Source organism: Protopterus annectens, chromosome 4.part0 (assembly GCF_019279795.1).
Source record: "Protopterus annectens isolate FY-2018-M chromosome 4.part0, PAN1.0, whole genome shotgun sequence".
Lineage (NCBI taxonomy): Eukaryota > Metazoa > Chordata > Ceratodontiformes > Protopteridae > Protopterus > Protopterus annectens.
In genome coordinates, this window is record NC_056733.1 from 682,963,915 (window position 1) to 682,975,296 (window position 11,382).

The following is an 11,382-nucleotide window of genomic DNA, read 5'->3' on the forward strand; positions in this document are numbered from 1 at the left end:
TAATCCTTGACGTCTCAGGTGAGCCGTGACCACTGCCATGCATTTGGTGAACACTCTGGGGGCTGTAGTGAGACCAAAGGGCAGGGCTCTGAATTGAAAATGACTGGACCCCAGCCGAAAGCGGAGAAACCTTCTGGAGCGTCTGTGGATTTTTATGTGATAGTACGCATCCTGAAGGTCTATTGAGCACATCCAGTTGTCTTTGCCTAAGAAGGGCAAAATCGATTGAAGTGTGACCATCCGAAATCTTGTCTTTTCACAGACTTGTTGAGTCTGCTGAGGTCCAATATTGGTCTCCAATCTCCGTCTTTTGGGAACCAAAAAGAACCTTGAGTAGATTCCGGGCTCTGAATGGTCTGTTGGAACTGGCTGAATGGCCCTTTTTTGCAGAAGCTTTGATACTTCTAATTTTGCGATTTCCCTTAGACCGGGTGGAACATCTGGAAGGGAATTTTTGTGAGTGAAGGGACTTTCCTCGAAAGGAATCTTGTAACCCTCGGATATCATCGACTGTACCCATTTGTCTTGTGAAAGGGAAAGCCAGGCTTCTGGGTACAGCGATAATCTTCCCCCAACTGCCTCCAAGGATGGACAGTCGGGCAACACCTCAGGGATGCTGGAAGGGCTTGTCAGAGAGAGGCTCTCTGCTGCCCTGGTTCTGCGGACCCCCTCTGCCCCTAGGGCGGCATCTATTATTATTACCCCCTCTGCCTCTAGGGGTAAACTGACCACGTGTGTCCGGCGTGACTCCCTGAGATTTACGGAACCACATCTTTCCCCCCTTCTGTCCTTTAGGGTAAGGCCTAGAAGGGGTGGAAAAACGGACTCCTACGGCAGAAAGAGTCTTGCCATCTTGCTCACACCTGGTCAACGTATCCTTCACCTGAGGACCCAACAATGTTGACCCATCGAAGGGAGAGTTTGTGAAGGACGCCTTAAAGGGATCTGAAAAATTACAGAGCCGCATCCAGGACTGACGTCTAAGAGCCACTCCTGTCCCTGCAGCTCTACTCGCTCCATCTGCTGCATACGAAATTAGCCGCATGGAGGAGTTGGTTATGGAGTTAAGGATTCCTAGCTGAGAAGCAATCTTGTCCTGAGCCCCTGCAGCTGTAGGATCCTGTACTACTTCACCTAATTCTTTAAGGACGTCCCTTTGAAGTCTGGTGAAGTGACATAAATAGTTCAGCGAACACATGGCAAAGGTCGCTGAGGAAAACATCCGCTTACCATACCTGTCCATGGTCCTAGAATCCTTGTTAGGAGGATGGACTGGTACGGAAGGATCTGCAAGTTCCTTCTTGGTGGCAGCCGCCACCACCATGGCATCAACAGGGACACCTTTTGTAAGAAATTGTTTCTCGGAAGGGGCTGTAATAAATTTAGAAGGCCTCCTGGGAACTGGTTCCACGGAATCAGGAGATGCCCACGCCTTCCGAGCTATCACCTCCATGAGGGGGTCGAAAGGCGGAGAGACCCAGGAGGTGGAGGGTCGAGATCCAAACGCCTCTAGGTATACCGACTCATCCTCGGAGGGATTAATGGAGGGCCAGTTTCCCCTCTGTTTTAGGAGTTCTAGGATGTCTGAAAAAGAGACATCCTCAGAGGGGGATCTTGGGGACCCCTCCGACTCATCTAAGTCGGTATCTGAAGTTGCAGACTCAGGGGAGTCTAGGTGCTTCCTCTTACAGGTCCTCTTACGCGGAGGATCTCCTGACGGATCAGGAGAATCCTTGGAAGAGGGGGTTCTTCCCAGTGGGGAAACCTGAGGCGGTGGATCTCTCGGTCCGGGAACAAGAGAGTGGGAAGAGACATCTACAGGCACCATAGAGGGAGGAGCTAAGGGGATAGACTGCTGACTGAGCCCGGGGTCCAGCACACTCCTCATCACCTCGAAGGCTCCCCTCCCAGGGAGATCGGAGAGACCCCGCTCCGAAGAAACAGGGGCTCCCAGGCCCACCGAAAGAGAAGGCTCCGAGGCAGATGTCGGAGCCGAGCTCACCAAGGCCGAATCCCCGAGGGGAAGAGCAGGGTCAGACAAGGGTCCGATGCCACTCACCCCCTCGGAGCAGACCAGGGAAGCCCGACCACCGGATCCCTCCAAGGAAGGTCTCGAGGAGGAGATAAGAGTAGTAGCTGAAGGAGCAGAAAGGGGTGGTATCTGTCCCACAGCCGTAGCAGTAACTATTCCAATAGACTCCGGCCCCGAGCTCTGGAGGAGAGTCGAAGGAGGAACTTGAAGAGGGTGTGGACTAGTAGTCGTCTGTTGAGACGGACTATGAAGCATTTGGGCTAGTGCCTGTGATTTTAACAATCTGCTTACCACTCTCTCCAAATCGTGGTCTGAGAGCCTGGAAGACCTAGATGATCGGCTCCGATGGCTCCGCTCCGAAAGAAGAGGAGAGGTCGGAGCCGAAAGTATCGGCTCCAAAGAGGGAGACCTGGAACGCTTCCTCGACGGAACCATCGGAGCCGAAGAACCCTCGGTTCCAGATGGAGCAGACAACTTATCGGCTCCAAGCCTGGTCAAAGATGTATCGGCTCCGGCCGGAGCCGATACAGGCAAGGAAAGAATGGTATTGGAGCTGGCCGGTGCCGATACCGAAGCCTTAGACACATGGTGGTCGGAGCCAGTCGGAGCCGACACCAATGTGGCAGTTAAAGTATCGGCACCGATAGCCATCGGTGCCGAAGATTTAGTCAAAATAAGATCGGCTCTAGCCAGAGCCGATCTCGACTCCAAAGGAGTCGGAGCCAGGGCCGAAGGCTTAGTAGCAGAAGCCTGGGCCTTGGAGGTCTTAGAGGGCTTGCCTGAAGCAGACTTGGCCAGGGAGCCCTCCGGTTTAAGTAGTCCTCTTAAAATTAATTTATTTCTCCTTTCCTGCAGGACTCTCTGGCTGAAAGAGTGACAAATAGTACAGGAGTCCTGCAGGTGGAGAGGTCCCAGGCAATAGATACAAGAAGTGTGACCGTCTGTCAGAGACATCTTCTGACAGCACGAGTCACACTTCTTGAAGCCTGAGACCCTCTGTTCTTTGGACATAGTGAGCACACACACAACACACTACTCACACAGTCCCAGATTCAGAAATTTAACTTAAAATGGGGAAAAAATAAACCCACACACACACCCTGACAGGAAGGGATGGGAGGGGATTGAAGGCCCGACTAAATAAAAACAACTAGGGAAAGAGAAAACTAGAACTAGAGACCCTACAACTATCTAAAAGTGTCAAATAAACTAATATATGAGAGAAAATTAGGAATGAGGTGACTAAAATTTGTATGACAAATTACTTACCAAGAGCTGGTAAAAGGAGTACCTCATCAGCGAAGCGGCAAACGAGATCTGGGTACTTACCGCCTTGCATCATGGGAGATGGGGCTGCCTCGAGCTGGTAAAAGTGACTCTCGAGCTTAGCAAGTGCCGAGTCGGAGCCGAGGATCGGCTCCGAACCCATCCAGCAAGAATGAAGGCGAGAATGACAACTTAACATCCAATGGTTATTCCTGGTAGAGAATGTGGGCATATGCAGGGCCACAGTGGTTATAAGTCCACATTGAAAGCAAGGACCATACATGCAATGACTGTTCAGGCAATTGAAGAATGTGTCCCCATGTAGTTGGGAGCAAAAGACCCTTGTATCACTGAAAACCCACTTGGATGCTATCACTCTGAGGACCAACGTAGAGCTACACCTGGATTATATATATGTATATATATATATATATATATATATATATATGTATATATGTGTATATATATGTATATATATGTATATATGTGTGTGTGTGTGTGTGTGTGTGTGTGTATATATATATATATATATATATATATATATATATATATATATATATATGTGTGTGTGTGTGTGTGTGTATGTTTGTTTTAGGAGGGTCTCTTGGTTAACTTGATTGTTAATTTTATATTTATTTTTTGCTAGTTGTTACTAGTTTTTATTCTGTATTTAGTGTCTTATGATACATGTTTGATTGGTCTGTGTGACCTGTATAACCTGTGACTGGAAAGAAACTAATCTGAAGAATGAAACTTATATTTAAGAGCAAGGCTTCAAGATTTAGGAGGGCTGGTGGTATTCAAAAGTGACCCAGCTGTGAATATTCTGTCCTTTGAGCAACCACATATCAATGCCGTAAATGGCAATGATGGGATTGCAGGCTGTAATGATGTGCGAATGGGTTAGACTTGTACAGAAACCTATTCACACATATTCAAAGTTCAGCACTTAGGATTGCTTTTTACCATTTAATGGGATTGTTATTGCAAACCAGTGGCCCCCTGATGAGAACTTTGGATGCCAAGATATTTTGTGCTCAATATTTAAATTTCTTCTGGCTTGTTTTCATTTCATTTAATTAGCAGCATAAATGATTGGTTGTTTAAAATGTCTTCATTGATTTCAATGCATTTATTTATTTATCTAATTTTACTTAACGTGGTAATGCATTCATCACAAAGTACTAATTTTATAAAGGTTTACACCTAACCTCTTTTGTCAACAGTACTGTAGTTGGATATTGTGTCAAATGCCTTGGCTAGGTGAAGGTAGGCAGTGTGAACCATTTTACCCTTATCCATTGCTTGTTGACCTTTTGAAAGAAGCCCACCAGGTTGAGTAGGTGAGAGCTGCCCTTGCCGAAATCTATCTGGGTTGGATCCAATGTCTGGAGGTTTCCTATGTCGTTATTGATCATTTACATGATGATTCTTTCCGTGGATTTGCATATGAGACTAGTGAGATTTATAGGTCTGTAATTTCCAGTATCTGTAGATGGCCCCACCTTTGGATAGATGAATGACTGCTGCTGTTCACCATTCATTAGGCATGAAGCCTGTTTGGAGACTACAGTTTAAATAGCAATCCAGAGACCTGATCATGTTTCATGCAATTTAGAAGGCATCCTGGGCCGATCAGTGCAGTGTTCTTTGCCTTACAGAGAGCATTGAGGACCTTTTCCCTAGTGATAGCAGGGGGAGATTGTAGGATCATAGAAGATTACTAGGCTATCAACCCGGAATTCATTCTAAGCCTTGCCGTTTCAAGCCAATGTAATACCATAGAGGTACTAGTCAGTACCCAAGATTGCATTTAGTGATGACTGCCCATGTCAAGGAGGGTTGTGGATGCTATCCATGGTAAGAATTTATGGTGCCCCATCCGCTGATCCAGGTAGTGTCATAGAGGTGCTCCATTTCACATGAATTCGTAGCCTGTTCCAAAGATGTGGCATATTTAAGTCACAGGCTCATAGGTTCATAGGTTCATAATAGGCTATCTGCCCTAGGGCATTTATAAGCCTAGCCAGAGTGTGTTTGGCTTTCGCCACCCATTTTAAATTAATTTTGCTATGCCTTTTTTTGAGGTTAGTATACTGTGCCTCTGTCTAACAGTGACACAGAAGTGATAGCCAGGGTAAACCTACCATCTCCCATCCACTCATCAAGATTCCTCTTGAAGAGAGTCAATGTGGGACTCTGCCTAACCTGGACTGAGATTCTATTCCAGAGTGAAGGGAGCCTGTGGGTTATGAATCTGTCCCTCCAGCATGTCCTATTTATTTCAGTGCTGAGGTTCAAGTCTCTTGAGTGCGTAGCTCGATGGGATTTGGATTTTCTGAGGTGCAGCATGTCCATTAATTTGGCGTTGGACATGGCTTTATACGTCAGGCACAGATCGCCTCTGAGCAGGCAGTATGCCACTGAGTAGAGCTGGAGTTTCTTTAACCGGGCAGCATATGTTATCTGTTTGAGCCCTTTGATCATCTTGGTGAGGTACTTTTGGGGTCTTTCCAGTTGCTGCAGGTGTCTGGTAAGGTACATCCCAAAAGGGGCATTGTACTCAATTATGGGCCTGATGAGGGAAGAGGCACGATGACCTCCCCTGATCTAGATGTGAATCCCTTCATGATTAGGTGGGCTATATAAAATGTTTTTCTAACCACTTTGGCCACATGGTTGTCAAATGAGAGATTGCTATCAACTTGGGTCCCCAGGTCCCTAATGACTTCTTCTGTACTTAATGGATTACCACCTATGTGGTAATTTGTGGGCACTTTGTTTTTGCCAAAGGGGATGACTATACACTTTTTGGCGTTTAGCTTGAGGCCATGGCTCTGGCACCAGTTGTCTGTTTCAATGAGGCCCTTTTGGAGGATGCTTGTGTCGGCTGGAGAGTTGATTATGACACCCAGTTTGCAGTCATCTGCGAACTTGGTCAGCCACAGTCCTTCCGTGTTGGCCTGTACCGCCGAGAAATATATACCAAACAAGAGAGGTCCCAGGACTGAGCCTTGTGGGATGCCACTTGTAACTGGTTTGGAGTCTGACATGGCTCCAGCAATTCTAACCATGTGGGTTCTGTCCTTGAGCCAGTTTGCAACCCATCTAGTGACATAGGGGTTTATATTTAAGCTGGTGAGCTTATCTATAATGCCCGAGTGGGGTATTGTATCGAAGGCTTTTGCGAGGTCCAGGTAGGCTGTGTGGACCACCTTCCCCTCATCAATGGCCTTGGTGACTGTTTCAAAGAAATCGACCAGGTTTAAGAGGCAGGATCTGCCCTTACCAAAGCCAAACTGGGTAGGATCCAGTGTCTGTAGGTCCCCAATATCTTTATTTATGAGGTCCATGATGATCCTTTCCATAGCTTTGCAGACCAAGCTAGTCAGGCTTAATGGGCGATAGTTTCCAGGATCCGTTGAGGCACCACCTTTGTGGAGAGGGACCACTGTTGCTATACGCCACTCTTTGGGTACATATCCTGTAGTAAGGCTAAGATTGAACAGTAGTTTTATGTTTGGGTTTAGCTGTTCTTGGAGTTCATGTAGGACGCAGCCCGGGACACCATCTGGTCCCATTGATGCTGTGTTTTTTGCTTTGGAGAGGCTCTTACCTGAGCATCTGAGATGTCAGGGGGGCAGCACTCTGTTGGAATAGATATTTGCCCTTTTGGTGGGGGGGGGGAGAAGTTTGCACTGAACCTGTCAGCTCGGATGTTGGCAATGTCTGTGGGCTCGGTGTATTTTTTGTCATTTTGGACTAATTCTGAGCATATCTGGGAATTCCCACCCAGGTTCCTAACATAACTAAAGAAAGCCTTGTGATTATCCTTAGTGTCCTGTGCAATTTTTCTCTCGAAGCTGGCCTTAGACGATTTTATGAGTGCCCGTAGTTTTTTGCTAATACTGATCAGAGATGCCTTCCCTTTTTAGGATTTTGCTCTATCATGTAGTAGCTTCCTCCTTCTGTTGTATAGTTTGTTTATGGCTGGGGTCCACCAGACAGGACGTCTGCCTTTGGAGGAGTGGGTCTTGGTTTTATTTGGGATTGCATGATCCATGCATTCCTTAAGGTGTTAATAGAATGCGTTTATAAAGGATTCTGCGGTCTGGGACGTATTTTCCACAGGCCCGGGGGCTTTGAAGGATTCCACCTTGGTTTTGAGGCGTGTGAAATTTGCTTTAGAGAAGTTTTTCACTGTGGTTTTCTGGGCAGGGGGTGGGGTCGGGATGTGAATATCCAGTGAGATTAGTTTATGGTCTGTAATTAACTTCCTGGAATGGGTAGCCCTAGACCCATTTGACGAACATGCAGTAAGTTCATTAGATATGGGTCTTGGGATGCTCTGCAAGCCAGGCATAAGTCTCCCCTAAGAAGTCTATACAATACTAAGTATAGCGACAGGGATTTCAGTCAGTCCATGTAAGGCACATGCTGGAGGCCCTTTATCTTCTTTGTTAGAAAACTCTGAGGTCTCTCGAATGTCTTAAGGTGCTTAGTACGGTACATACCAAATTGAGCATTATACTCAATTATGGGCCAGATAAGTGCTGAGTATTGGGTGGGGGGGTTATAACTTTTGCTCTCGAAGGGATGACTTCACTAATCAAGTGAGGTATGTGAAAGCTTCCCTTACAATGGTAGACACGTGGTGGGCGAAGTAAAGGTTGCAGTCAACCTGTGATCCCAGGTCCCTTAATACTTTTTGTACTTAGGGTATTGTTGTTGATTTGATGGTGTGAAGGGATGTTTTGCCAAAGGGAATGATGCATTTCATCACATACCTCCTCTTCCTGAGGTGCTAGAGCCCTAAGCAATTCCTAGAAATGTGCTTTCTCTCCAGCCATCTTCTAGGTCTTCAGCCTGGTCTCTAACCTTTGAAGTCTTCTTTGACCACTGCTTGCATCTGATTGAGGCAACCAGTGTTTTTTACTGTGTGCATACTGTCACTGGGGATGAATTTACAGTCACTGATTCTACCACATTGTCCTTTCCACATTAGGAAGTCTACCCTAGTTATACATTAGCCACTCTTCTATGCAATCTAGTGACAATATCACATTGTGAACCATGTGTTGGCTACTATCAAGACAGTTGGCAGACAGAGGCCTTTCTGTCTGTATTTCTACATCCCCACACATGTGGACCCAGGCAGTTCTCGTATCCAAATTTGTGTCCTATGTGCATTCAGGTCCACCATTATCAACACCAGTTACTGTTGTCCACCTTTATAAAGCATGGCGTTACAATGAATGTGTGTCCTCTCATGCCAACCTCTGTTTCTCAATTCTCTTGGGCAGCTATTTGTGGTTCCCTTGAATTTCACAGAATTTATGTTTTCACAGCTGTTCTAAGTGTTACAAGCTTATAAATATAACTCTTACAACTGTATGCATAACTTTATTCTCTTCTGCAGATGTCAATCTCCACTGCAAAATTCAGTTTCTTGAAGCTTGTTACATTAACTAAAACTTGGACTACTTATATAAAAAAATTTACATAATTTCAATTTGTGGTAAGGGAATCTTGAGTCAGTTGGTGTACATGTTAAAATTGCTACAGGTCAGCCTTGGCTTTTGATCTTGGACATACTGGATATAACAATGGGTGCCAGCAGAGGTGCAAATGGTCATCTGCAACTTGAGGTGCTAAGTGCATTGGTTTCTGGCTTGGTACTGACTTTCATTGAATTTAATATCTTGGCATTTAAAATTTTCATTGATGTCTTTTATGCATTTCAATGTATGTATTTATCTGAATGTACAATGCCTGGTTTAATGGTTTGGGGGTGGGTATGCTGTTTTATGAAACAATGTGTGTGTTGCTTTCTACAGAATTCTGCTTAGTTGTGGAACTCATAGGTCAGACAAGCTGTTAGTGCAGCATTTTTTTAATTAAATTAATACTGTTTTTTAAGATTACTACTTTTTGTAGTTGGTGACAGTAGGATTATAAATGAGTGTCAGTTTGGTATAGGTGACTTAAAATTCTGTTTTAGAATTATAGATAATGGCAATATTCTGCTGGTTCAGCTGTTCATTAGAGTCTGTTTCAAGCCAACTGTTTTTTTGACTGAATTACTCAGGTCTTCTCCTTACTGATTGAGTCTGTGTTACAGAACAACTGCATAATGTAATATAACTGATGCCTAATCAACACGTTATGTGCAGTAATTATCACCTGTATTTGAGCATGCATACCTTTGCAGTAATGAAAGGAAGGTCATTATCAGATTAGCAATACTTGTAATTATAATATAGCAGTTGCTCATTATCACTTTTCTGGGAAAAGTAGCAGCTGCTGTCACTGTTATTCACTTCAGTAGAAGTCGTTATCACTTAGATCAATGCACAAGCCAGGTTGTGTTTTTTCTCTGCTTGGAGTCATTGCAAGCCACCCCCCCCCTCATTCTTCAACTTCCTACTCTGCTCCACTGGCATACATTGTCTATAGTTCCTTTAGAGGGGATTTACATGTGCCCTTTCTGTGCATACATTGGCTGTAGTGCATTTAGAGTGTGTTTACATGTGTCCTTTCTGTGCCCCCTTGCCAGTTACCAGCCGAGCCCTTATGCACCATTGCCAGGAAGGTTCCTCTTCAGAGATTTGTGCCAACTGCTCTTGTGTTGGTGTGTGCATTGGCACATCCTTGCAAAACTTATTCTGAGTTTTGGCAAAGGGTGTCAGTGTTTTCACTTAATTTTAACAGCAGAGCTAATGAAGTAATCCCGAGGGTGTATTTTGTTAGCTATCCACTCATCAAGCTTGCTATTGAAGAGTTAGTGAGGGGCTCAGCCTACTGTAGTTAGGAGTTTTGTTCCAAAGCATGGGGAGTCTGACAGTAAGCTATCCTTCCAGCATGTTTGATTTATTGTTGTGTCGAGGTTTAGCTCACTAGAGCACATGGCTAGCAGTGACTCAGACTTGGAATGTGTCCATCAATTCTGAGTTGGACGTTGCATTAAGTTGGGCAGATATCACTGCTGAGTAAGCAATATGGCACAGAGTACAGCGGGAGTTTTGTCCGTTGGGCAGCAAACAACATATGTTTCATGGTAGACTTGTGTGAACCTTTCCCTCATTTATGGCCTTTGTGACTGTCTCTAACTCAAAAAGGCTTAGTAGTCATCTGCTAGGTCGTGTCAACTAGTCCGGCGGTTCACTATGTTTTTGTTAATGAGTTCTATGATGATGCATTCTATGATGATGCATTGTAAGTTTTGAAGAGGAATAATTAAAATCTTTCCAAATTTTTGAGCATTTATCCCTTCAGTCAGTAAAGTTTGCAAATTATTGGAAAAACTAGCAGTGGAGTATGACTGACATATCATGTATGATGCGGTAACATAACTGAAAAAAATAAATACAAGTCTAAGTTAAGAGATGCAATCAGAAATGTAATTGTTCTTGTTAGACTAGATTGGAACTAATAACAATTGGTGCATTCAGGAGCAAGGGCAGACACCCCCAGCATGGGGGTAGTACAAAGAGCCATCAACAGAAAATGGCTAAGTTGTTCAATAGGGTTTGCACCACTGGAGATGCTAATGCAATGCCTGCAGTTTTTTTTTCTATTTTTTTATATTGTACCATTCCCAAATGTAGGTGCATTCACAAAGATGGGAAAACAATGAATGGCCAGTCAGTAATGTGCAAAACACAGTCCACCAGATCAGCTTTTCCTTCCCACAATTACATGTGGCCCAAGTAACTCACTTGATGCCCAGTATACATTTATTATTTTAATTGCAAGTTATGCAGCGATGGCATCGTTACAATGCTTATTAACTTAGTATTCCTGTATAGGTGCTGTGTTAAAGCATGTTGTGCCTATTGCACCTCAACGCCCTTTCCTCTACATCATTCCTAATTTAAATTCGCATTTGTTTTTTAAAATTGTAAAATGTTGGTTTTACCTTTGCCAGTGTCAGAACTTATATTTTTGGTGATGTCAGTGTAGCACTATGGAAGACACTCTGACGAATGGAAGTCTGATGGGATTGTCTTTGGTCAGTGCTGCTTTACAGTATCGGTTGCACCTACAGTGTTTAACTCTGTTCCCTCCTTGTATTGTATTGCATT

General features: G+C 44.5%; 1 protein-coding gene across 1 annotated transcript in view; it reads right to left on the minus strand.

The window, feature by feature from the left end:
• The window catches only part of IFT81 (intraflagellar transport 81), a 2,787,102-nt gene that overhangs the window by 2,355,609 nt on the left and 420,111 nt on the right, over window positions 1-11,382 (minus strand). The gene's annotated exons all lie outside the window — the stretch shown is intronic.